Source organism: Ursus maritimus, unplaced genomic scaffold (assembly GCF_017311325.1).
Source record: "Ursus maritimus isolate PB19 unplaced genomic scaffold, ASM1731132v1 scaffold_21, whole genome shotgun sequence".
Taxonomy (NCBI): domain Eukaryota; kingdom Metazoa; phylum Chordata; class Mammalia; order Carnivora; family Ursidae; genus Ursus; species Ursus maritimus.
This window is the reverse complement of record NW_024424564.1, coordinates 6,507,862-6,534,412: the sequence shown is the minus strand read 5'-3', so window position 1 is coordinate 6,534,412 and position 26,551 is coordinate 6,507,862. Positions and strand designations below refer to the sequence as shown.

Genomic DNA, 26,551 nt, shown 5'->3' with positions numbered 1-26,551 from the left:
GGCTTAAGGAGAGGTTATTGGGTTAATGCTGTTAGGCCTCACTTAGACACCTTTTCTCATTGTGGACAAAGGGAGATATTCATCATTCCTCTGGAGAGCTATAAAGACTAACTACAGTCATTATTTTTTAGTTGATGAGGGATGTGTGCCTTACATTCTTGGGAAACTTTCTCTATATTCTTTTGCTTGACTGAGAACTGTCCTCTAGTAATGGACTTGGAGCAGCCATCCTGACTGCCACTCATAGGGTTTTCTAAAAGAAGAGAATTTCTCCCCACCCACCTCCATTGCCATAAAACAGGATTAGGATGGTAAGTACCTAGAGTTTTGTTGACCACTGTAGAAATTAGGAAGAATTTGCATTTAGCTGCTGGTAATAGAGAACTGATTATAGTAACGTAAACCCATGAATATTTCTTCTTTCATATAAAAAAGTCCAGAAATTGATATTCTAGTGCTGGTGAGGCAGCTTCCTGAAGTCTTCAAGGACCCCACTTTCTTTGACTATTTTCAACCCACATTGCACATGGCTTTCTTCTATAAAATAGATTTATGGTCCAGCTAGCCCTTGGATCTTGAGTCATTTTATCTACATTTCCAGGAAGAAGGAACAGTAGAGGGGCCAAAAAGGGTCTATCCAATAACCTCTGTTTACATGTCACTGGCCAAATTGGGTCACACACACAAACCAACCAGCTACAAAGAAGGCTGGGAAATGTAGTCTTTTAATTAGGCCCATTATTATTCTGAATAAAATCAGAAAAAAGTGAGAATGGATATTGGGTAGATAACCAGCAGTCTGATACAAACTGATCCCAAGGATCAGTGGTCCTTGCAGTTAGGCGTTGATGAATCAGAGATTGAGAAAGACTGAGAAAACAAGAAGTGTGAATTTTGAACAAAATATAAGCAATAATTTTCTTGCGTTTGATAACTCCTTTGCAACTAAAAATTAGATTTTTAACCCAAGGGTCTGTGGACCCATGTCCACAAATGGACTTTACAGGTTTTTTAAAAGTCTTGGAATTTTTTGGAAATTTCTGTCTATAGCAAGTAATTTTCTAGGGAAAGAGTTCATAATGTTTCTCAGATTCACAAAACCATCAGTGCATGCTGAAAGGGTAGAACAGCTGTCCTAGAACATAAAATCCAAGCAACTGGAAAATTCCTTCATACTTGGATCCAAAAATATTTTCTCCTGTCCCATCTTCTCATGTCAATGATTCAGCACACAGAAAAGAATCCATTTTGATTATGGACTATACATTCAGTTCTCTCACAGTCTAAAATTCCTTCTGCCAATTTCCCAGTTAGTGAATGCCTACTTAAGCCCGGGAAAACAGTCAAAATAAATATCATCTCTCCTGGAAAACCTTCCTTAACTCCATACATAGAATTGTTTTCTCTTCTGGGATTTTATAGTAGTGATAATGCCTAAGATAACAACTTTAGAAATAAGGCTGCCACCACCTAGAAAGCTAGATGGAGAAGGTATGGGGTTAGATATGGAACAGATGGAAATCAAAGGAATTATGGGTGCAGAATATGATTTATCACTGGGGGTATGGGATTCTGGCTGCTAAGAGAAATGGGAATGAGTATGGCTTACATGTTGAAAACTGCCAGTCTGACAAATTTTTAATGCCATATGGACATTCTCTTTCTTTTTCTTTTTTTTTCAGATTTTATTTATTTGAGAGAGAGAGAGCGTGAGCTGGAGGAGAGGGAGAGAGAATCCGATGCAGACTCTGCACTGAGTGCACAGCCCGATGCAGGGCTCAATCCCGTGACCAAGAGATCATGACCTGAGCTGAAACCAAAAGTCAGCCACCCAACCAACCGAGTCACCTGATGCTCCCATTCTCTTCTTTTTAAACCATTTTGTTGAGGTATAATTGACATGCAAAAAGCTGTACTTAATGTATACTGGGCCTCATTCTTTCCCTTCCTTCCTTCCTTCCTTCCTTCTTCCCTTCCCCCTTTCTTTCCTTTCTTTTCTTTTCTTTTCTTTTCTTTTCTTTTCTTTTCTTTTCTTTTCTTTCTTCTTTCTTCTTTCTTTCCTCCAGTATACAGGGCATTCTTGATCCATTCTACCAAGATCTTATATTTGAAATAATGAAAAATAATAATATTATCTTTTATGCATATGCATGGTTCAATTCTATTTACTAAAACTGTAATTATGTTCAAGATTCTCTTCTAAACACCACAAGAGAGACAAAGATCATGAAATATACAAAAATACTTTCTAAAGACGCTTAGAGTGTGATGGAGAACTTTGAACAAGTATGTAGCTATAATACCAGAGAGAATGTGATGAACAGTAGGAGAAATTCCAAATAAAGTAAAGTAAGATTGTAATAGGAAAAGACTTCATATTTCAGGGAGGGGATCATGAAATTTTTATGAAGGAAATAATAAGTGAGATAGGCTTTCAAGAAGCAGCCAGATTTCCAGGGGTATAATATTGCAGAAGGTGATCCAGAGTAAGCATGAGTAGAGATAGAAAATGGGTTTTTAAAATGAACCAGCTTGATTGAACTACAGGGTTTGGGTGGAAGAAGAGTGGAGCGAAGCCTTGAAATTTGATTGAGTCATATTTTGGAGGAACTTGAATAGTAAGACTGACGAGTTTGTGCATAACCTGAGAAGTTGCAATTAAAAAAAAAGTAGCTGGCATTTGTCTTTGATTTTGGCAGCCTAGTAGTTGGACCCTTTTCTCTTTGGGGAATTCTCTTCCTTATGGGTCTGAGTGAAGGGCAAAGACTTAGAGCTCATATAAATGTTAAATATTTGCTTTTCCAGTCTTTCTTAAAGTGCAGGCAGTTATGTGACCCAGACTCTACTGCACGATATCAGACCTTGTCTCAGAAAATAGTGCCATAGGAAAGATGGGTCAGGAGCTCTCTTTCATCAGGCAGAAGCAGTAGCAAGGCTGCGAGAAATGGCAGTGGCAGTGAACGAAGTGCAAATGAGCTTCCGGTGCAGAAGCTGGAGTGGTGTGAAGGCAGTAGCTTGGGGTTGGGGTGGCTCTGCAGTTTCCTGCTCAGACAGCTCCGTGGAGGTTGTGCTTTGCTGTTTGCAGCTTTGCTTCAAGTCCTCTTAATGTTTCAGTCAACTCACCAAAGTTCTTTACAAATATTTCATTATAGAAAATTTCAAACACACAAGAATAGAGATCAGATTCAGGCTTGATTTTTGGCAAGAATACTTTATAGGTGGTATTCCAATCACAACAAATCAGGAAGCATAAAATGATCAGTTGTTTCTTTTTTTGTTCTTAAGATCCATCAAGTAGGTTCGGGTGTTATCGACCTAGAGTAAGGTTCCTTGGCCTTTTTCCTGGTAGCATTGTTGACATTAGATACTGGTGTGGCATGAATAGGAAATTAAGGTTATCCAAGGACAGATTTATGGGAACAACTTATATCTGTTCATTATATTTTTTTCTGAGCCAACTCCCTTCATCTCTTTGGCTTCAGAATTTGTGGCCCTTCCTTTGTTGTAAATGACTCCCCCTTCAAATGTCAGAGTGAGCAAGCTGCCCTAGAAATTTGTAGTTAATGGGGTGCCTGGGTGGCTTAGTCTGTTAAGCATCAGACTCTTGGTTTTGGCTCAGGTCATGATCTCAGCGTTGTGAGATCAAGCCCTTGGGATTGGTGTTGAGTCTGCTTGAAATTCTTTTTTTTTCTTTTTTAAGATTTTATTTATTTATTTGAGAGAGAGAGAGAACAAACAGTGGGGAGAGGTAGAGGCAGAGGGAGAAGCAGGCTCCCTGCTGAACAAGGAGCCCAATGCAGCACTCGATTCCAGGACCCTGGGGTCATGACCTGAGCTGAAGGCACATGTTTAACCAACTGAGCCACCCAGGTGTCCCTCTGCTTGAGATCCTGTCCCCCTCCTCCTCCCTCTCTCTCTATTCCGCCCCCTGCTCATGGGTGAGCTATTTCTTTCTCTCAAATGAATAAAATCCTAAAAAAAAAAGTTGTAGTTAACAATACTGTATTATATACTTTAAGTTGCTATAATTAAAAATCTGTTTTTTTGAATGTCTCTTTTTTCTGTGTTCATTTTTGTTGTTTCTCTTGTTGATGTGATGTATCATGTTGATTGATTTGCAAATTTTGAACCACCCTTGTATCCCAGGAATAAAGCCCACTTGATTGTGGTGAATGACTTTTTTTAAAGTTTTTATTTAAATTCCAGTTAGTTAACACACGGTGTAATATTAGTTTTAGGTGTACAATATAGTGACTCAATACTTCCACACAAGACTCGGTGCTCATCACAACAAATGCACTCCTTAATCCCCATCACCTATTTACCCATCCCCCCATCCACCTGCCCTCTGGTAACCATCTGTTTGTTCTCTATAGTTAAGACTCTATTTCTTGGTTTGCTTCTCTCTCTCTTTTTTCCCCTTTGCTCATTTGTTTTGTTTCTTAAATTCCACATGTGAGTGAAATCATATGATATTTGTCTTTGATGGACTTATTTCACCTAGCATAATACTTTTTTTAAGTGTTTTTTTTTATTATATTATGTTAGTCACCATACAGTACATCCCTGACCTAGCATAATACTCTTTAGCTCTATCCATATCATTGTAAATGACAAGACTTCATTCTTTTTTTATGGCTGAGTAATATTCTATTGTGTATGTCTGTATATACATATACTACATCTTTATCCATTCATCTGTTGATGGATACTTGGGCTGTTTCCATAATTTAGCTATTGTAGATAAGTGAATGAATTTTAAAATGCATTGTTGGATTCAGTTTGCTAATACTTTGTTGACGATTTTTGTGTCTGTGGTCATCAGAGATATTGCCCTGTAGTTCTCTTCTTTTTGTAGTGTCTTTATCTGGTTTTCGTATCAGGGTAATGCTGGCCTCATAGAATGAATTGGGAAGGTTTGCTTCCTCTTCTATTTTTTTTGGAATAGGTTGAGAAGAATAGGTATTAACTCTTCTTTAAATGTTTGGAGGAAGGCACCTTGATGGCTCAGTCGGTTAAGCATCTGCCTTTGGCTCAGGTCACGATCCCAGGGTTCTGGGATCAAGTCCTCCATCGGGCTCCCTGCTCAACAGGGGGTCTGCTTCTCCCTCTACCTGTGCCTGCCACTCCTCCTGCTTGTACTCTCTCTCGCGCAAATAAATAAATAAAATCTTTAAAAAATATATAAATGTTTGGTAGAATTCATTTGTGAAGCCACCTGGTCCTAGAGTTTAGTTTGCTGGGAATTTTTTGATTATGGATTCAATTTCATTGCTGATAATTGTTCTGTTCAAATTTTCTACTTATTTCTGTGTCAGTTTTAGGAGGTTAAGTGTTTCTAGGAGTTTGTCCATTTCTTCTAGATTGTCCAATCTGCTGGCATATCATTTTTCATAATATGAAACACGTCTTTTGGAATAGCACACCAGGTTTTATAGAGGAAATAATATAGTATAAGGACATACCCTTGGTGATTAGCTGCTCTGGGAGTACCAAAATACATGTAAAAAATTGCAAACTTGTCTACTCTGTGTCTTTTGTATCCTATATCAAGGGGAGATAAGATAAAAATCTGTTCTTCTGTGGTTTTGTATGATGCCAATTTTTGGAATGATAATCAACTTTAAAATACGAATATTTCCCTCATTATATAATAATGCTTTATCATGAAATAAAGCTATTAGAAAGAATTTAAAAATTCTAAAAAAGCAAAAAGAAGAAATAAGATTATTCATAACTGTATGACCTGGAGACAGTCACTTTTTAATATTTTTGGTGAATTTCTGGTTCCATTTTTCTAAGTACATTTCCCCCTTATAGTTGAGACACTGCTGCATGTAAGCACTGGGAACAGTGCTTGATGTATAGTAGATGTTCAGTAATTGTTAGCTACTGTTATTGCCATATGATATTTTAAATCCTTTCTCTTAAGTTTATTTGATAACAAAAATATTTTATCAAGTTATAACTAATGCCTTATAAATGCATTTTAAGCTATGACTATCCATTGTGTGAATGTGACATAATTTATTTAACCATTCCTTATTTTTGGATATTTAAGTGATTTCCAAATTTTATTTTGTTATAAATAACAACATAATGGCTTATATGTATCATCAAGCTTCCTAACCTAGAATCCTTGTGATGTTTAGCAACCAGGCTCATATCCTATGTATAGGGCACTCTGTCCCTAGGGGAATATTTCTCTTAAGTGAAAATCACTTATTTTGGTAGTTCAACCTTCTGGGATAAAATCCAGCAGTAAGAATGTCTCAGTAAAATTTTCTGAGCAGCCAAAGATGATACCATTCAATCTAAGCACCAAAGCTACTATCTTCAGCTTCTGAGAGAGTGCACAAGTGCTTTCTCAAAGCCTATTGATTTTCCATTTGTGTGCAATTCAACCACTTTTCCAACGGATTTCCCAACTCTTAACAAATAAGAAGTGGGAAATTAGGAGGCAATTTAAGGAAAGCTACCAGATGGAGGCACAGTGAAAACATCAAGTTCCTGTGATGGGTCTACAGGGCCAAAAGAGAAGGAGAGATTGTAAATTCAAATAAAAGAACACAGAAGCACAAGACCATATCACATGAAATTAATGTAAAGAAATGCTCTTCATTCGATGATGGTGTGTTACTCAGTCATCATTAGAATCAATAAATATTAGTTGATTTACTTAAATATGTGTGTCAATAGTAAGGTCAGGAATTCTACTTAAAGTTTTCTGAATCTCCAGTGTGAAGTGTTATGTTAATTTAATAACCCATTTTAAACAATGGCTTCTAGTTCTTCATAGTAGAAAAACAAAGCATTTATTAGCCTTTAGTGATTTACATGGACACACAATTCTAGAGGAAAAAAAAATCATTGCATTGTTTCTGGCAACCTCATATTAATGCTAGTTTCCCAGGAGATCAGGGGAGGAGTTAGTTCTAGGTGTCATTAGCTTGCTATGAAGTCCTGGGCAGGTCATTTAAGGTCTTTTGACCACAGTCTTATTACACATTGAATAAGAACATAACCCAAATGCTCCTACCAGCCTATGAGCACAAACAAGGCCACATAAAAGCTCCAGTTATGATGGCTCTTACCATCCCTTGCTCATCCAGGATCCTAGTCTGCAACCTTGCAAAGTCTCTGAGCCCATTTTTTTCTGATATCCCCAAGTGGTGAAGTGGGGAAACATCTCAGATGTTCTCTTCAACAAGTCTGTTCTAGTTTTCCATGTTTTCTTATTACCAAGGTGTTTCAACACCACTTCTTTTGCCGGTGCCCTTCTTGAGAAGGATGATTTCCAGACCATCCACTGTAATGTCTGAGTCCAGGGTACCCCGAACTGCACTAAGGCCATGGTAGAATGAGGACGAGGCATGGCTTTCCACAAGTGCTGTTCAACATTTTGTTAACACAACACCAAACGTACTCTCCATACTCTTGGAGAGTCATGAAGCTTTTCATTAAACGAGCTTCTTAAGAATCTACCTCCACAAAGGATCAAATCCAGCTCTCCAGACCATTAGCAGTTGGCTGTTATTCCATCCTTCTTCACCATCTGTCTCTCATCTCTTCCTGGAACTTTCATTTTTCTTTCATACACTCTCCCCACCCATGACAAAAACCAAACTCTTACCTAGCAACTCATGGACACACAGATGATTCAAAAAGAATTGATCATTGCAAATAGTCTCTAATCAATAATGAGGTTATATATGTAGTCAACACTAGTTTGTAAAGGAATGATTTCTATTAGTTATATCTAGTTATTTCTAGGATATGAAAGAGAATAAAAGATTGCTATTATCTTTAAGTCCAATATGGGCCCCTCATGTCATATGTGTGTCCTATCATATAGCACCCATCAATCCTATAATCTAAGTCATCCCAGTCCTTTATAACATTCACCATCAATGATTAAAAAAGCCACCCATGATGCCACTTCTTCATTTCTCCAAGGCTGTCAGAAGAGGTGGTACTAACAAGAGATTTTTGACATAGCCCCATGTGAATATAGATATAAATTTTTATCTAGTCACCAAGAAATACAAATTTTGAAAGGTTCAGTTCTTTTTAATTCGCTCTAGAGCAGCCCTCCTTGCATTCAGCCCCACCACCAGTCCAATTACTCTGCACTAATCCTGATTTCTAGTCTAGGATCTGCTGNACCCTGCTACTAAAGTATTAGACCAAAGAATATTTAAGGTTCCATCTAGTTCTAAGTTGCATGATAATATCCTCAAGGCATAGAACATTGTGCTTTAGGTGGGGCTGATAAACACAAGGAAAATTAAAGAGAAAGAAAGGTAACAATGTTCTTTATTAACTGAAGGAGCAAAGAGGAAGGAAGACATCAGGGAATAATTACTGGACTCATGGCTTTGGAGCTGGGATGTGAAGTAGGATTGGCTGGGAAGAGTTGGGGTACGGGCAGGTCTCAGAAGATAGAACCATAGTAGTGTCTTTCAGGGAAGAATTTTCTCTGCTCTGATTCCGTTGGGTCTTTCCTCATTTTTTTTTTTTTTTGGCTCCCTTTTTTGCAGTTTGCTTTCGTCAATTACTTTATACTTAATGTTATCTTGTCACAAATGAATTAGTGTTGCATACAAAACAATTTATTGCTTGACCACTGAGCCAAATACAGTTAGGCATAATTGATTAACATGGATATTTGGTTTTTGCTTAATGTTGTTTCAAAAATTTTCAATCTGGTTTACTATTCTCAGAAATTTTCATAAGAAATAATCTAGTGCCTTAAACTCCTTAAAGTGTGAAGAAGCCCATTAAAATTGATTGAATGGTAATGCTTTCCCTAATGAGCCCTGTTTATATTCTTCTTCCATCATACTTGTTGCTTATTAAATTAACTCTATTTCACTTGTCACTTTCCGTTATGGAAAAACGGAGCTCACTTCCTGCTCTTTTGAAAGCAAAACATCTAAATTTGCTTATTGTAGCACAAAATTCACCATGAAGTGAATTCCTTAGCCTATAAGCCAAGGTTTCTACTTCTATAACTACCAGAGATACTTTGTTAAACATCATTTTCACCTATAGTAACTAAGTTTGGGTTAGACTATGTAGAACATTGAATGGAAAATTACATCCGGCTAACAAAACCCAGTCCCATTTCAATTTTGTATCAGATTTAGACTATTACCTTGTGCAAGTACTTTACCTTTGAGTTATTCATGATTTTTTTTCCTGCTCTTTATTTTATTAGTTTTTACATCTATCTATCTATCTATCTATCTACCTATCTATCATCTATCTATCTATCATCTATCATCTATCTATCTATTCATTCTACTGAAGTTCTAGAAGAAAAGTAGCTGTAGTATATTACTTATCCCAACAACATTTATAGCTGGTGACAATGTAAGCACTGATATGACCCTGTTGAGATGATGGGAGAAGGGGAATGTAGTGAAATAGACCATATAGAAGAGCCAAAAAATCATGACAAAACTGATAAATCAGAAGTGGCATCACACACATATTTAGGAATGCAGAAGAGATTTTTAAAAAATGGCCTGAGAGTTGAAAATGGTTGCCCCAGTGGGCAGTACCTGGGAGTGGCATGTGGTGATAAGGAGAACTGCTCTTTTTAGATGTATCTTTTGGTAGTACTTGATTTTGAAAACCATGTGCAACTATAAAACATTCATAACTAGTTTTAAAATAAAAAAGATATCTTTGATATTATTCTATTGGCTATATAATGGAAAGCTATTTTCAAAGATATAAGTCTCTGAGCCCTTTCATGAAGATGGCACCAAAAGAGAAGAAGGAAGCCCCTGTCCCCTCCCAAAGCTGAAGCCGAAGCAAAGGCTTTGAAGGTCAAGAAAATGGTGCTGAAAGGTGTCCATGGTCACACAAAAACGAAGATCTGCAGTCATGTACCTTCCCATAGCCCAAGACACTGTGTCTCCGAAGGCAGTGCAAATATCCTTGAAGGAATGCCCCCAGAAGAAAAAAGCTTGACCATTACACTACCATCAAATTCCCTCTGACTACAGAGTCAGCCATGAAGAAAGTAGAAAATAACAACACAGTTGTGTTCACTGTGGATGTCAAGGCCAACAAGCACCAGATCAAACAAGCTGTGAAGTTCTATGACATTGATGTGGCCAAGGTCAATACCCTGATCAGGCCTGATGGGGAAAAGAAGGCATATGTTTTACTGGCTCCCAACTATGATGCTTTGGATGTTGCCAACAAAATTGGGATCATCTAAACTGAGTCCAGCTGGCCAAATCTAAATATAAAATTTTTCACCATAAAAAATATAAGTCTCTGAAATAGTTTTTTTTTTTAAAGTATATCAAAGGACATCTTACTAACTTCATTTTATAAAGGGACATGAAGATGAAGGAGAAAGCAAATGATCATAAACTTCCAAAGAGATGGAAGAAAGATTAGGATGAAGATAGGTTTTTGCTTTAAGTTTAAGACAGAAATCCAGTTCTAAGCATACTATTACTGACATAGAATTAACACTCCAAGGATTTTTGTTTCAGCAAAACATTTTGTAGAAAAGCTGCAATTTTATACTCTTCAAGTTAGATTACATTTTGATTTTGAAGAAAATGGAATTCAAGAGATTAAGGATACAGAACAAAGTTATAAGAAGTCCATCAAAATATTGCTGATAAAATTAATGAGATAGGAAATCCAATAAAGAATTACTGTTTAGAAAAGGAAAGATCTCTAGCATGAAAAGGTCAGAAAATAAAAGAGTAAATAAAAAGTGCAATGACTCTAAAGACTGAAAAGAAAAAAAAATGGTGCCATAAATGGTTTAGAAATTCTATTGTGCCTCAGAATCAAATGTCCATTGATAAGTCGGGGGAAGCCAAAGAAAGAAGTTTGAAATGAAAGCTTTTTGTAATTGTTGATATATTTGGATTTAAAATCATGTATTTTTTGTCCTTTCTTTTGTATACCATCCTCTTCTAGTTTCTTTTTGTCTCTTTTCTTGCCTTCATATAGATTTATTACCCTTTGTCAGTCCATTGTCTCCCCTTTGTTAGTTTGGATTTTAATAAAAGATACATTTTAAAATACATTTTAATGGTAATACTAACATTTCTTTTCTGCCAAGCGAGAACAAAATTGATAATGTCAATTTGAAGTACAAGTTATTTGGCAATTAATTCATTTATGTGCTATCTAAATACACTTCAAAAATTGTAGAATATGTTCAAAGTCAATTTATCCTAGACCAACGCTGAGTTGTGATGTATGCATGGAAAGAAGAAAAAAACCAAAAAATACTAAAACTAAAACCTTAGACTTAAGCACTCAGTCTTTTGAAGTAACAGTGAGCAATTAAAAACCAATAATACTACTGTTTCTAACTTATGTTCATATTATCACTCTGAAATCTTCCAGATAATACTATTATTTATAGAACCAAGTTAATGGATCTAGGGACACGACAAGGATGCCCACTCTTGCCATTATTATTCAACATAGTACTAGAAGTTCTTGCAACAGCAATCAGACAACAAAAAGGGATAAAAGGTATCCAAATCGGCAAAGAAGAAGTCAAACTGTCTCTCTTCGCAGATGACATGATACTTTATATGGAAAACCCAAAAGACTCCACCCCCAAATTACTAGAATTTACAGAGCAATTCCATAATGTGGTGGGATACAAAATCAATGCTCAGAAATCAGTTGCATTTCTATACATGGACAATGAGACTGAAGAAAGAGAAATTAGTGAATCCATTCCATTTACAATAGCACCAGAAATCATATGTTATCTTGGAATTAACTTAACCAGAGAAGTAAAGGATCTATATTCTAGAAACTATAAATCACTCTTGAAAGATATTGAAGAAGACACAAAAAGATGGAAAAATATTCCATGCACATGGATCGGAAGAATAAACATAGTTAAAATGTCTATGCTACCCAGAGCACCATCTACTCTCAATGCCATCCTGATCAAAATACCAATGACATTTTTCAAAGAACTGAACAAACAGCCCTTAAATTTTGTGTGGGAACCAGAAAAGGCGAGTTCCAAGGAACTGTTGAAAAGGAAGACAAAGCTAAGAGCTCACGTTGCCTGATTTCAAAGCTATACTACACAAGCTGTGATCACAAAGACAGCATGGTACTGGCACAAAAACAGACACATAGACCAATGGAACAGGAATAGAAAACCAGAAGATGACCCTCTGCTCTTTGGGCAATAATCTTTGACAAAGCAGGAAAAACATCCAGTGGAAAAAGACAGTCTCTTCTAATAAATGGTGCTGGGAAAATGGACAGCTACATGCCAAAAAGAATGAGCTTGACCACTCTCACCCAATCGCTAAAGATAAACTCCAAATGGATGAAAGACCCCGATGTGAGACAGGAATCCGTCCCGAGCATTTACTCATCTGGAGCTAGAGGAAAAGTAAGACTAGAATGGGTTCTATTTTCAGATGTCCTGAGCGTTCAATTCTGTACATCTTCCTCAATCTCGGAAGGTGGGACTTCCATAGTTATTTCCAACCATGTGCAGTTGAATACTTCAACATGTTCTAATATACATGTGTTTTTTAAAGATTTTATTTCTTTATTTGAGAGACAGCTTGAAAGGGAGAGCATGAGCAGTGGGGAGGGGCAAGGGAGAGGGATAAGCAGACTCCCCGCTGAGCATGGAGCCCATCCCAGGACCCTGGGATCATGACCTGAGCCAAAGGCAGACTGTTAACTGACTGAGCCACCCAGTGGCCCCTGATATACACGTATTTTTAATAAATAGTTGACTTAATAGATACTATTTTCAAATGCTCCTGAAGAGGAGCAAGTTAATCGCTCCTTAGTCTCATCATATATATTTACCTCCAGTGGTACATACTCTATTTTAATATATCATTTCCTATGGTTTTTCTTGTTCTCTGACTCTTAAACATTTAATTCAACAAGAAAAAGAATAATGCAGTTCAAGGATTTGGGGATGGTAATACCATTTCACTAAGTTTATATACAGAATGAAGACATCTGTTTGGATTTCAGTTTCCATTCTGCATTATGGTACCCTGAGGAAATTTGCTATAAAATCCTGCCCAATAGGGCACTATGCGCATATGTGCTCAATAGTTTTCATATTTGTTTTAGTCTGCGAATGGACAGAACCCAAATAGAGATAAATATCTTTGTGAAATTTTTTATATAAATGTTAAAGAGTAACAAATTGGTGAGTGTGTGATTTCATATCTCCCGGTAAATCACACTTAGTACTCAACATCACCATCTCAATACTGTTGGCACTCATAGCCATTTCCACAAAGTCTATTTCAAGTATTCTTCACATTTTGGCTTTGGTTAAAGTTGCAAGAGTGTTACTTATAGATGTAGAAAATATTTTAAAATTAGCTTTCCTGGCATGGCCTGCTATAGTATTTCTCAAACTAGAATCCCAGACCACTGTGATTCTCAGACTATATTCTCCATAAATTTTTAAAATTTTGTATTTCTTTTGATGAAAATCTTTAAAAGTATATCTGGAGTTGTTGCATGCCTACCTTAAAACCAAATGTGGCAATTTCAGTTTTCATGTTTGATTTTGTGGTGATCATGGGATCATCTTAAATGATGTTGTTTATTTATAGATTTTATTTTTAAGTAATCTCTATATCCAACATGGGGCTTGAACTCACAACTCTGAGATTAAGAGTTGTATGCTCTTCTGATGGAGCCAGCCAGGCACCCCAAGTGATGTTTAAATTTTAGTAGGGGGATAGACTCTTCTCATCACTGGAGTCAGTGAGCGTATTCTCAAGATCATAGAATTCTCAAGTTAGGAATGTGCTGGATACCAGCTCTTTAGCTATTGCTTTCTCCAGACAGACCAGTGCTTCGCTTGGAGAAAGGTCTGTGAATCCATATATATATATATATATAGAAGACATTTTATTTATTTATTTATTTATTTATTTATTTATTTATTTATTTATTTATTGGTGGGCTCCATGCCCAACATGGGGCTTGATCTCAACACCTGGAGACCAAGAGTCACATGCCCTACCAACTGAGCCAGCCAGGTACCCTGATAAATATTTAATCATACTTTTTTGGGGGTGTTATCTTCTCTAAAAACTTTCTCAAACAAATATTTTTGTTGGACCATATAAAACTGCCTTGATTAAAAGTGTGGATATCCACATGCAAAGAATGAAATTAGACCCTTATCATATATCATACATAAAAATCAACTTAAAATGGATTTAAGACTTAAACATAAGACCTGGAACCAAAAAAACTCCTGGAAGAAAACATAGGGGAAAAGGTTCATGACATTGTTCTTGGCAATGATTACATAGATATGATACCCAAAGCACAGCAACAAAAGCGTAAAATCGACACGTGGGACTACAACAAACTAAAAAGTTTCTACATAGCAAAGGAATAATCAACAGAGTGGAAAGGCCAAACTATGGAATGGGAGAAAATATTTGTAAACCATATATATGATAAGGGCTTAATCTCCAAAATATATAAGAAACTCCTACAACTCAATAAATGCCCCCCTCATAACCCGATTAAGAATTGGGCTAAAAACTTGAATAGATATTTCTTCAAAGAAGACATATAAATGGTCAATAGGTATATGAAAAAAAGGCTCTCTGTTACTAATCGTTAGGGAAATTGAAACCAAAACCACAATGAGGTATCTGTCAGGATGGCTATTATTTAAAAAAAATAAATAAAAGACAAGTGTTGGTAAGGACATGGAGAAAAGGGAGCCCTTGCACACTGTCGGTGGAGGTGTAAATTGCACAGCCAATATGGAAAACAGTCTGGAATTTCCTCACAAAATTAAAAAATAGAACTATGATACAATTCAGTAATCCCACTTCTGAGTATTTACTTTAAGGAATTGAAATCAGGATCTTGAAGAGATGTTAACACTCCCAAGTTCATTGCAGCACTATTCACAATAGCCAAGATGTCGAAACAACTTAAATGTCCATTGACAGATGAGTGGATAAAGAAAATGTGGTATATACACACAATGGAATACCATTTAGCCTTAAAAGAGAAGGAAATTTTTTAATATGTGACAACCTGGATGAAACTTGAGGACATTATGCTAAGTAAAACAAGCCAGTCATAGAAAGACAAATACTACATGAGTGGCCTTATACAGGTGATCTAAAGTAGTCAAATTTATAGAATCAAAGAATGGAATGGTGGTTCTAGGGGCTGGGGAAATGGGGAAATGGAGAGTTGTTCATCAGTGAGCATAAAGTTTCAGTTAACCAAGATAAATAAGCCCTAGAGAACTGCTGTACAACATTATACTTGTAACCAATAATACTGTATTGTGCACTTAAACATTTATGAAGAGAGCAGATATCATGTTAGGTATTCTTTCTACAATAAAATAAAGTGAAAAAAAAATTAAAAAAATCCAAACCCCCAAATTATGAGTCTCTGTTCTCAGCTTACACTATTCCTCTCAACTTGTTATGTCTTCTTTCTTCAAAAATCCACCCATGATTAAAGACTACCTTTTCCTTTTAATGTTTCTAAAGGACTCTGAGTAAAAGTGATCTCTCCATCACTTTGTTCTGTAATCGTCTTCCTAATATCCTGAATTCTATCACTTTTGAAATCAAAGTATTGTCTACTAACTTATTTGTCTCCACTGTTATGGTAATGATTCATGCTCCCCTTGTGGCGTATATTTACAGATATCACAGCTGGGAAGGATTCATTAAAGTATTTGCTGAGGATACCTTAATAATGCTTGTTTAGTCCACTATTAAATTACTGCAATTCCTATTCAAGCCGCAAGAGAGCGACAGACTTACCCAGCCAAAGTCAGAAGCTAACCAGCAAGACTGCACGCTCATGGCTTTCTGGTGGAGTGGAACTCTTCCAAGAATATCAAGTTCCTGGAAATGAGGAGGAATGAGGGGTCAAAACATCTTTACCACAACAGTTAACATTTATTGCCGCTCCCCGATGTTGAGACAGCGAGCATAGTGTGTTTTTGGGCATAATCACATCTAATATGCACGACCCATGAGGTAGTTACTCTTACTATCTGAGTCCATTTGGAATGATTCTAACTCCTAGATCCCCTACAGTTACCAGTCAGTGCATGGACAGTTTTCCTTATAACTATGAATGTGTAGTGGAGTAAAGTGCAGATCAGGCTTGCCTATGAATTGCTATTTTTTTTTTTCAGGGCTTTATCTCCCCTCATTTTTCCAAACCTTAGTTTAATACTCCCATGAAACTTCATCAGAGTCCTTTAGAGTAGCTAGTTCTTTTTCTTACTGCATTTATACTGTGAAGGTACAAAGAGTTCATGTCTTCAAAGCCACATTACATTGGAAAACATGATTTTTAAAACTTCTACATTATTTAGCTATTATTATCTTACTCCCAGGTTAATGGAGATTCCATATTAACATACTCCTTATTTGAATTACCATCCATATTTATTGTTTTCTTAGGACAAAATAGTGGTGTTACCTTTTGCTTTAATTAATACAAAGCATCATCTCTCAAGATAGACTCTCCTGTCAACATAATTAATATGCTTTTAAAAAGTATTTAAAATTTTTTCCTTTTTAAAAAATGAATGTTTTCCATCAGTAAGTTGTGCAGCTAAACAACATGGATGGAGCTAGAGAGTATAATGCTAAGTGAAATAAGTCAGAGAAAGACATATACCATGATTCACTCATATATGGAATTTAAGAAACAAAACAAATGAACAAAGTGGGAAAAAAAAGAAGGGGAGGCAAACCAAGAAATAGGCTCTTAACAATAGAGAACAAACTGTTGGTTACCAGAGGGGAGGTGGGTGGAGTTATGGGTAAAATAAGTGAAGGGGATTAAGAATACACTTTTAATGATGAGCACTGAGTAATGTATAAAATCGCTGCATCACTATATTGTACACCTGAAACTAATATAACACTGTATGTTAATTATACTGGAATTAAAATTAAAAACTTAATAAAAAGTAAGTAGCACAACTAGCTAATTATACTTAAATTCTTCCATAGGTTTTACCAAATTTAAATTCAACAAATATTTATTGAGTACCTACTGTATACAAGGTACTAAGCTAAATACTGGGGACTTACTAGTATTAGTGCCAAATACTTGTATTTGACATCTGGAAGTTTTTGCTGACTGTATAATTCTCTTGTCTCATTTTGGTGGACTGGGGTCCCTTTCTTCATATTTAAAATGGGATCAACTTAAAGAAAGATTTGCTTTTACTTTTATTCTTTTGCTTGAGTACGTACAGTAGGTTGAATAACGGTGCCCAAAGATATCAGGTTGTACTCCTTGGAACGCGTAAATGTGACCTTATTTTGAAGAAGGGTCTTTGCATATGTGATTCAGTTAGTGATTCTGAGATGGGGACATTATCCTGAATTATCCAGTTGGGCCCTAAATACCACCACATGGATCTCTAATAAAAGAGAGGAAAAGGGAGATTTGAACACACACACACACACACACACACACACACACACACACTCGTGCTGGGGAGAAGACAATGTGAAGACGGAGACAGAGATTGGAGCGATGTGGCCACAAATCAAGGAGTGCCCCAGCCACCAGAAGCTGGAAGGTAAGTAGGAGGGGAGGCAAGGAATGCACTCTTGCCTAGAGTGTCCAGAGGGAGTGATGTCCTACTGACATCTCGATTCCACCCAGTGATACTGATTTTGGACTTTCAATCACCAGAAATATAAGAGAATAAATTTCTGGTAAGTCATGTAGTTTGTAGTAATTTGTTACAACTGCCATAGGTAACTAATACAACAGGTAAATCACTTAATGGTAATGGGCAGGATGTGGGGTAGCAGAGAAACAGCTTGTAGCTGTAGTGCCCAACACACTTGATTTTGTCTTCTGGCCCTGCCATTTTCTAGACTTTATTTAAACTCCATGAGTTTCAATGTCCTTGTTTATAAAAATGGACCTAGTAAAATCTATGTGGTTATAGTAAGTTATTGACTTAACAATCCTTAGAACAGCATCTAGAACTGAATAAGTGTTCAATAAATGCCTTTTGTCATTGTCGTCATTGATATTTACAACATGCTAGTGCTGAAAATCTAACTGGTGCATAGAAATTGACGCTTTGCTTCTCACTCTCAAGTTTCTAAAAAACAGTGGCACAGAGTAGAGCCAGAGAACCATGTGCAAATAATCTATCAAAATGGCCATCAGAGCATCCCCTCTTTGCTGGAATATACTTTCCATCTCACCTTGTTAATGCAACTCTTGTGTTCAGCTAAATTAAAAAGCTAAAGAATGGACTTAATGAGTGTTAATTAAGATGAGTCATATTTTGCAAATGTTAAGTCACTGGCCTAGAATAATGAATTTGGAATAAACAAAATTTAAAGTAGCCCCCTTCAAAAACAGGAAGCAGCTCAAATGAAACCTGGGAACAGATGGCAAGAGCAAAGTATGCAAAGGAAGAAAATCCAGCTGAACCCCCACCCTCCAGAGGGACCTGTTTAGGTGCCTGTTAGAGGGACCGCTGCCTGAAAGACGATGTTATTCTCCTAATTTTATTCTCTGCTCAGGAAAATGCTCTTTTGTTCAAAGGATGGGTTTCTCAGAAATTTTTCGTCATTTTGGAAATCATGCTGCAACCTAACTCTGAATTAAATTTGAGTAATTTAAATTAATGAATAATGGCAGCAGAAGTAAAAGTACTATAAAAACTCGTTCCTCCACATCTTCTTCCTATAATCCGTAAAAACTTTATTAAAGGACATAAATGTCTATCTGAATGTGGAGCTGTAATGAATTTATGTTTCATGATGGGAAGACTTCCCAAATGTCAAGTCTTTTCAAAATTATATTCAATGCAACCACAGTAAAAACTTGATAGGATTTTAAAATGGAATTAAAAAGCTAATGCTAAAGGTCATCCTTATGTGTTCAAGGACTGTCACAAAAATTCTGAAAAATGAAAAAGAATGAGGAGGAACGGGTCCTATTAGATGTTAAAATGTACCACAAAGCCAGAAATGTGTCTATGTATAGACAGAGATGAATTGAGAAAAAAATAAGAGTGTACAGAAACACATGTATGTATATGGAGATTAGGTATGTGATAAAGTTGGCACATAGTGGTGAACTATTTAGCAAATGGCATTAAAACACTTAGCTATAGAACTGAAAAGAAATGCAAAAATAGATTATTAACATACCATACAAAAAGATGAAAAAGTGCGTATATAACAAAACTAAAAAAAATACTGAAGGAAAACAGAAAAATATTTAGAAAATTTTGGATTAGAAAAAGTTTCTACTAAGCAATGCACAAATCCCCGAAACAACAAGGGAAGAAAATAAAACTCTGGTTATTTAAAATTTTTGAAATTTATGTCAAAGACTTAATAACAACAAACAGAATGTATCTGTAACATTTCTGAGAAAATGACTGTCCATAAAATATAAAGCACTTCTATAAATGACTAAGAAAGCCAACAACCCATCAAAAAATGAATAATGAAGATTTTAAGACATATGCGCATGTTGATGGGAACGGTCGACCAGACAGAGAGAAAAGACTATGCATGAGAGATAGAAAGGAGATTGATACAAGGTTTAGCATCCTTAAAAAGGATACAGGTGATGGGTTCTACAAAACATAAGGACTAATCCTTGTTACATGTAATGGATAGGAAGATGGAGAAGGTGAGCTTGGTTTCAGGTTAAGTTTATAGAGTCGGTGGTTGCAAGATGAAGGAGTTGCCATAATGATGTAGAGTAGAGGCAAAGTTGTTAGTTGAGAAAAAGGAGAAGGGCAGAAAGCTTAGTGGTGTGAGGAGAGTCCGAGAGCAAACATACGTGAGAAATATAGTAAAATCTCTGATAAATTTGAGAGGCCATATGAGATTTGTGTTGAGTAATATGAAATGAAAACAGTTTGCCCAGATGCATATTTTTTCCTATTTTTAGATGCTCAAGTGTAAATAACAGAGAAGATACAGGGTTCACTAAACTAGACCATCAAAGAGCATGTTCAAGTGGTCTTTGTTGGAGGTTTATGAGTTAGCAGTTATCTGCTAGCCGTTTGATATGAACACTGTGTTAGGCATTAAGGAAAATAGAAAATAGAAAAAAGGACTTTCCCCTAAAGATATTAGAGTCTAAATGAGAGATGAAGATTTTTTTTAAAAGATTTATTTATTTGAGAGAGAGTGTGAGCACATGAGCAGGGAGAGGGACAGAAGAGAGAGAGAAATCCTCAAGCAGACTTTCCACCGATTGTGGAGTCTGATGTGGGGCTCCATGCAGGGCTCCATCCCAGGACCGTGAGATCATGATCTGAGCTAAAATCAAGAGTCAGATGCTTAACTGACTTAGCCACCCTGGTGCCCCAATGCGAGATAAAGCTTACCCAGGAAATAAGTCAACAACAAAACAGCAGTGCAAGGCATTCAAATAAAGGATTATTTGAACTCCATAGATGGCAAGAAAAGTGAATCAGGGGTTCACTGCACAGTCAAGATAATATTTCAGAAATCCTTCCAGACTGATGTAGGGGGACAACGGCATCAGAAAGCTGCCTGTAAGAGCATACAATTGAATCTCGTGGAGAAGAAAAACATGTTTAAATGGCTTCATCATGTTTCAGCTCCAGTTTACTGCTCATATTTATATACTGGTCAGTTTATTTAGGTCAAGATTATCTACTTACTGTATCTTTGAATAGCATCATGGACTATTTAAGTGCACAGGTTTTGGGTTAGAGAAGCCTAGTTCCAATTCGTGCTCAATGCAGATTCCACCACTTAAGCAACCTTGTGTCAAAAACTGTGGAGGTTTGAGATTTTTCAAGCTCACAATTTAACCTGCCTCAATTTTGTGTAGATTGACATAAGACACGAGGCTCTTGGATCAGAGACAAAGAACTTTGTTACTCACAGCACAGCAGAACAGCATAAGCTTCATGTTAGGATAGGTTCTCCTTGCTCCCAAGGGCCAGGGGGCAAAGAAGAGCAACCACAGTGGGTTTGTGTCCTGGCTGAGGAATCCTTAGCTTAAAACCTTTCATAAGGGCGCTGCCAGAAAACCTGTCCAACTTTTGCCTTACAGAAAGATATTTTTATTATGCTGGACAGCAAACAAATCTACCCTCTGCCTCAAGGGGGGAAACCATGTCTAACTTCCAAAGCTCTTTGCTACCTAAATATCCTCAAGAAGAAAGTCTGGAACAAATGTTGTCAATGTCTCTGGTCAGGAGACATGAAGAATTGTGAGAAACACCTGGAGGATTGTCTTCCAACACCTTTGGAAAACAACTTGACCTCTCAAAATGGGAAGGATATAACCCTCCGATTATCATAGAATTTACGGAACATCAAGGCTTCAAATAGGGAGTGCTCAGGGGGCCTTCATATATAGATGGAAAATTTATTGGCTTGGTTCCCTGACCTGTAAAAATGAAGATAATAACTATCTACAGTTTAACTTAATCAGCTGATGTTAAATTATTAAACACATTAGCTAAAATCATACATTGGCTAATGTATGAAACTGTCCTATAGTTCATTTGTACCCCAAAATATTAGTATCACAGGCCTCCAACCAGAATAAGGGCCTATTGAAAGACATGTCTTTTGAATTTTCATCCTCCTCTTCACATTTCTCTCATATTTATTTTCACTTCCTTTGAAAAGTTCTCACATGTTTGACCCTTAGAGGATTTTGAGTTCTCTGAATTTAAGTCTTTTTCACTTAGAGCCGAAATAGTGTATAGAACTAGAAAGAAAACTTAGATGTAATTTTGTCCTACCTCACTGTTTTATAGGGATAAGACTATATTAGTTTAGATTCAATAAGCCAAAGTAAATTTTAAAGATTCTTTTGTTTAAAATATTCACAATTTTTTAGTATCTCTGTCAAATATATTTGGCCATATAAAATGCAAGGGGGACTAACTCAAAGTTAAGATTAAGACACACACATACTCACATTGCCAAAATGTAGAAATGCCATGAGATGTGATTTATTTGCTCACTCAAATAAAATGTGATTAAATGGGTTCCAGTTTTTCAGGTAAAAATGAGGAAAGTAATAAAACTTGCCATAGAGTGATATTGGTAAAGTTGACTGAGGTAAGAAAAACTGTTAACTGCAAAGTTTTAAAAAATATTATTTTTGTATTTTTAGAAATTAAATTATTGTGAAAGACAAGAAATCTGGCATTAAATGCGGCAATGAATAAGAAAGCATCTTGAAAATTGTCAATTATTATGCAAATCTAAGTTATTCTATATGAAGACATTCACAGAAACTCTGAATTTCTCCACTTTAAATAATTGGTAGGTTAAACTAGACCACAGAAACTCATTTTTATTTATTTTTCCCCTCCTCTGCCCCTCATTTTTAATTTATTTAAAAAAATTTTATCTTTAAATTTTATTTTTTAATTTACTTTTTAAAAAATATTTTATTTATTTTTAGAGACAGAATGAGAGAGAGAGAGAAAGAGCACATGCATAAGCAGGGCGGAGGGGTAGAGGGAGAGGGAGAACCAGGCTCCCGGCTGAGCAGGGAGCGGATGTGGGACTCAATCCCAGCACCCCAAGACCCAAAACCTGAGCTGAAGGCAAATACTCAACCGACTGAGCCGCCCAGGCGCCCTAATTTACTTTTCAAAAATTATGAAATACAGCATTGTGTAAGTTATGGTTTGGTCAGAAAAACAGAAACATCTTTAGGTCTTTCAAGCAGGAGTGGATTTGAGAGAGGGAATTACACCATGTGGGAAAGGGTGCAGCAAAAAGTCAAAGAAAGCTGTTGCATAAGTACCACCGGGGTCAAGACTACGCCTGTCTAATTCATGATCATATCCCATTTTGGTCGGCATATAGTGGACATTCCATAAATATTTGTCAAACAAATGAGTGAAATGGCTTGCCATTTGAAATAAAACAAAATAAAATTAAGCTTGAATCCCTTCCTTACAATTATGCTTAAACAAATTCTATATGGAGTTAAGAGTTAAGTATTAATATTAGCCTAAAAGTGTTAGAAAAAAATAGGTAATTTTTCCAAACATGACACCAAAAGCACTTATTGTAAAAGAAAAGGTTGATGAGATAGCCTAGGTAAAACTTAAAACCTTTCAATAGATACAAATTTCATAAACAACATTAAAAGTCAGATGATTGAGAAAAAATTTTTGTTAAATATGCAACCTTTAGATGGCTGATAATCTTAATAAAAAGGATATTTTGGTATCCAACAAATAAAATGATAACATACAAATGTAAAAATAGGGCAATAAAGGAATTTTATATAAAAAGATATAGATTCGGTGCACAAATCAAGAAATGGTCAACCTCACCAGAACTTATATAACAAAGAGATTCATTTAAAAGAAATAATATTTAGTAGAAAAGGATAAAAAGAATAATGACATTTGTTTTGGTACAGTGAGAAGGGAAATAGTGTCCTCTATATTTTCTTTCTGGGAGTTTAAATTGGAATAACTTTTCTAGCTAATTGAAATAGAGCACCCTCCTCAAGATAGGCATTTATTCTTAGTATGTATCAGAAAAAACTATGATAAATATGTGAGGTTGTGCAGTGCTTTTAAAAATTATAAAAAGTTAGAACTATTCTTAGTGATTATTAAGAGGGCATATTTTAATTAAATTGTAGTATACAACTAAAAAATGGAATAGTATACAACCACTACTACGTGGGTTGTTATTTATGTCATAGAAAAAGGCTAAAAATAAGCTGTAAGCTGAAAAATGGTTGGCAAAAACAGTCTGTATAGTGCTATTCTGTATTGTTTTTCAAAAGCCTAGCCATTTTGCCTGTCTAAGCTTCATCTGTCTATCATCCATCTGTGTACTGAAAAACATTTGGAAGCATATTTAATAAATGTTAAAAGTGATAATTTTTGGGTGCTATGTTTGTAGCTAATTGTACCATTTCCATATTAAAAACATTATGCAATCATTACAGGAAGTAATATTACTAAATAGATACCATAGACAGAACTATAACTATTTCCACCTGAAAAGGATACATAAGAGTATAGAGAATACAAAACTATATATACATATATGAAATATATGAAAATATATACATATATGAAAAATGATACTGAAAAACATTAGAGGTTTGTTAATGTTTGCATTTGTTTGAAAGTAGGAATTTCAAAATCCACTCATTACAAAAAATATCCTTGAAATTTCTCATGAGAAGGCTGACCATCGATTTCCTGTACATTTTTGGCTTAATCACAAGTATGGCATAAGTGACTATCTCAGAACTCCCTTTTAAAACAATAAGCAAATTCATAGATATTTAAGAGCCACTAAAAAGAAATTCTTGATTTTTTTCAAACTATAAATATAGTCTCTCCAGTTTTAGTTCAAGTCTTGGAAAAAACCCTAAACATATTTTCTGTGTGTTACGTGAGTAAGTTCATATCCTGGTGGACATTTGGGATGTTTATTTTTCCTACGTTTATTCATTTATTTATATTTTTAATTTTTATTTTTTGGAAAGAGGGGGAAAAAGGGTGTGTGAGTGTGGCGGGGAGGGGCAGAGGGAGAGGGAGAGGAAGAGAGAGAATCCCAAGCAGGCTCCATGCACAGCGTGGAATGGAGCGCCACATGGTCATGACCCTGAGATCATGACCTGAGCTGAAATCAAGAGTCTGACGCTTAACGATTGAACCACCCAGGCGCCCCCAATTTTTCCTAGATTTATAAACAAAGGTATGCTGCCCTGAACTCAGTGGACGGTAGGCCACTTTAAGTTCCCCATTAATGTTGCCTAATATCATACAGCTTTTCTAATGGTGGGTGAAAGTTGTCAAGAGTCTGCTTTCTGGAACCAATATAAATAATGAAATAGTTGAATAGTGATGAACAAAAACCAAATATTCAAATCTGACACTTAGATTGTGTGGTCTAAGGCTATTTCTTTAAACTTTCTGGCCCCTAGTTTCCTCCTTCATAAAGTGGACATAATAATGTACTTATTTCATTAAATTATCATGAGAATTAAAAAGAAAACCATCTAAAACACCTAGCTTACTAAGGGCCACATAAAAAAATGCTTAATAAATGTTGCTTTTATTTGACTACTTTATCAACCACATAAGCGTGGTTCTGCCTGATTGGATTCAGACCTATTCCGACTGTTAAAAGAGTAGGAAAAAAAAGTGTCAATAGAATACAATAATAATGAATTTCTGGAAGATATAGGACAGATGAGAAATACACTTTCCCACCCACATGAATGAAAAGAAAATGTGAATTTTCCCAGATGAAACCCAGCATACTTGCAGCCGCAGCTGAGTGTGTACAAAGATCTGGGTCACAGGCACTCAGGATTTTAACAGAAGAATGGGAACAGTTGTATTTACCCCCTACCCTCAGGTCAAAGTCCACTAGTAAATTTCTCTTAAAGGGGCAGTTTTGATTCCAGAGATTCCAGAAAAAGTGCTTGAGCCATATACCATTTAAATATCTATCTACAAATAATACAAATGTGAATAGGCAATTTAAAAATAGTAGTTACTTAAGAAAAGAGAGGCTCAGACACAATAAATAGGAAAAAAAAAAGGCCCATAGGAAACACAGTTAACACAGGATAAAACAAAAAAACAAAACAAAACAAAAACCCCTTAACATACATAAAATAAGCATCTTTAGAGATTCGAAGCATATTTTGTCCACCATAAAAGGTTGTGATGAGAAAGAAGAAACTTAATTACAAACTTTTTGATAAAAAGAAAAGAATAGACTAGCTAAAGAGAGTGGACCACTGGAGACTGAATTAGTAAACTGGGTGATGGTTCAGAAGGCTACATCCAGGAGTGCCTGGGTGGCTCAATCCTTAAGCCTCTGCCTTTGGCTCAGGGCGTGATCCCAGAGTCCTGGGATCCCCGCATCAGGCTCCCCGCTCTGCTGCAAGCCTGCTTCTCCCTCTCCCACTCCCCCTGCTTGTGTTCCCTCTCTCACTGGCTGTCTCTCCCTCTCTGTCAAATAAATAAATAAAATCTTAAAAAAATAATAGGCTACATCCAGAGCTGAATGCAAAAAGCCAAAGCAAAGGAGTGTGCTGGAGGATAGACCCAGAGACCTTATGCTTACCTGAGGAGATGATGAGAAAGAACAGCTTGGAGAAAGTGACCAAATAATTGAAGAAATAGAATAATGACTCTGGTCTTCAGATGGAAGGGATCCTCTGAATGCTGGGTAGAAAGTAGGGGTGGGGAAACAACGCATCCAAGCCTAGAAGTCGTATGGTGAAATGTCTGGAAGCCAAAACCAAAGAGAAAATCTCAAGAGTTTCAAGAAAGGAAAAGCAACTTACTTTAAAAAAAAAATCAGTCTAGTCACAAACCAACAAACCAAAACCCAATAAAATATACAGCTAAGTATAAACATTTACTCTTCAACTGGTACCAAAGTTTCCCCTTTAAGCTGACAGAAATTAAGAAAATTTCTAAAAAGCAAAAATACAGTGTTAAAGAAAAATAACATATTAACGATTGACAAAATATCCAGATTAT

General features: G+C 36.1%; 1 long non-coding RNA gene and 1 pseudogene across 1 annotated transcript in view; one reads left to right on the top strand and one right to left on the bottom strand.

Annotated features, from left to right (window-relative positions):
- Nucleotides 1-15,894, bottom strand: part of LOC121104386 — a 34,701-nt gene extending 18,807 nt beyond the window's left edge. Inside the window, exon 1 of the long non-coding RNA XR_005836657.1 lies at nucleotides 15,819-15,894. This is a non-coding gene — a long non-coding RNA (uncharacterized LOC121104386). The remainder of the gene's footprint in view (nucleotides 1-15,818) is intronic.
- LOC103656826 lies at nucleotides 9,761-10,284 on the top strand (annotated as a pseudogene).
- Nucleotides 15,895-26,551: the final 10,657 nt, after the last annotated feature.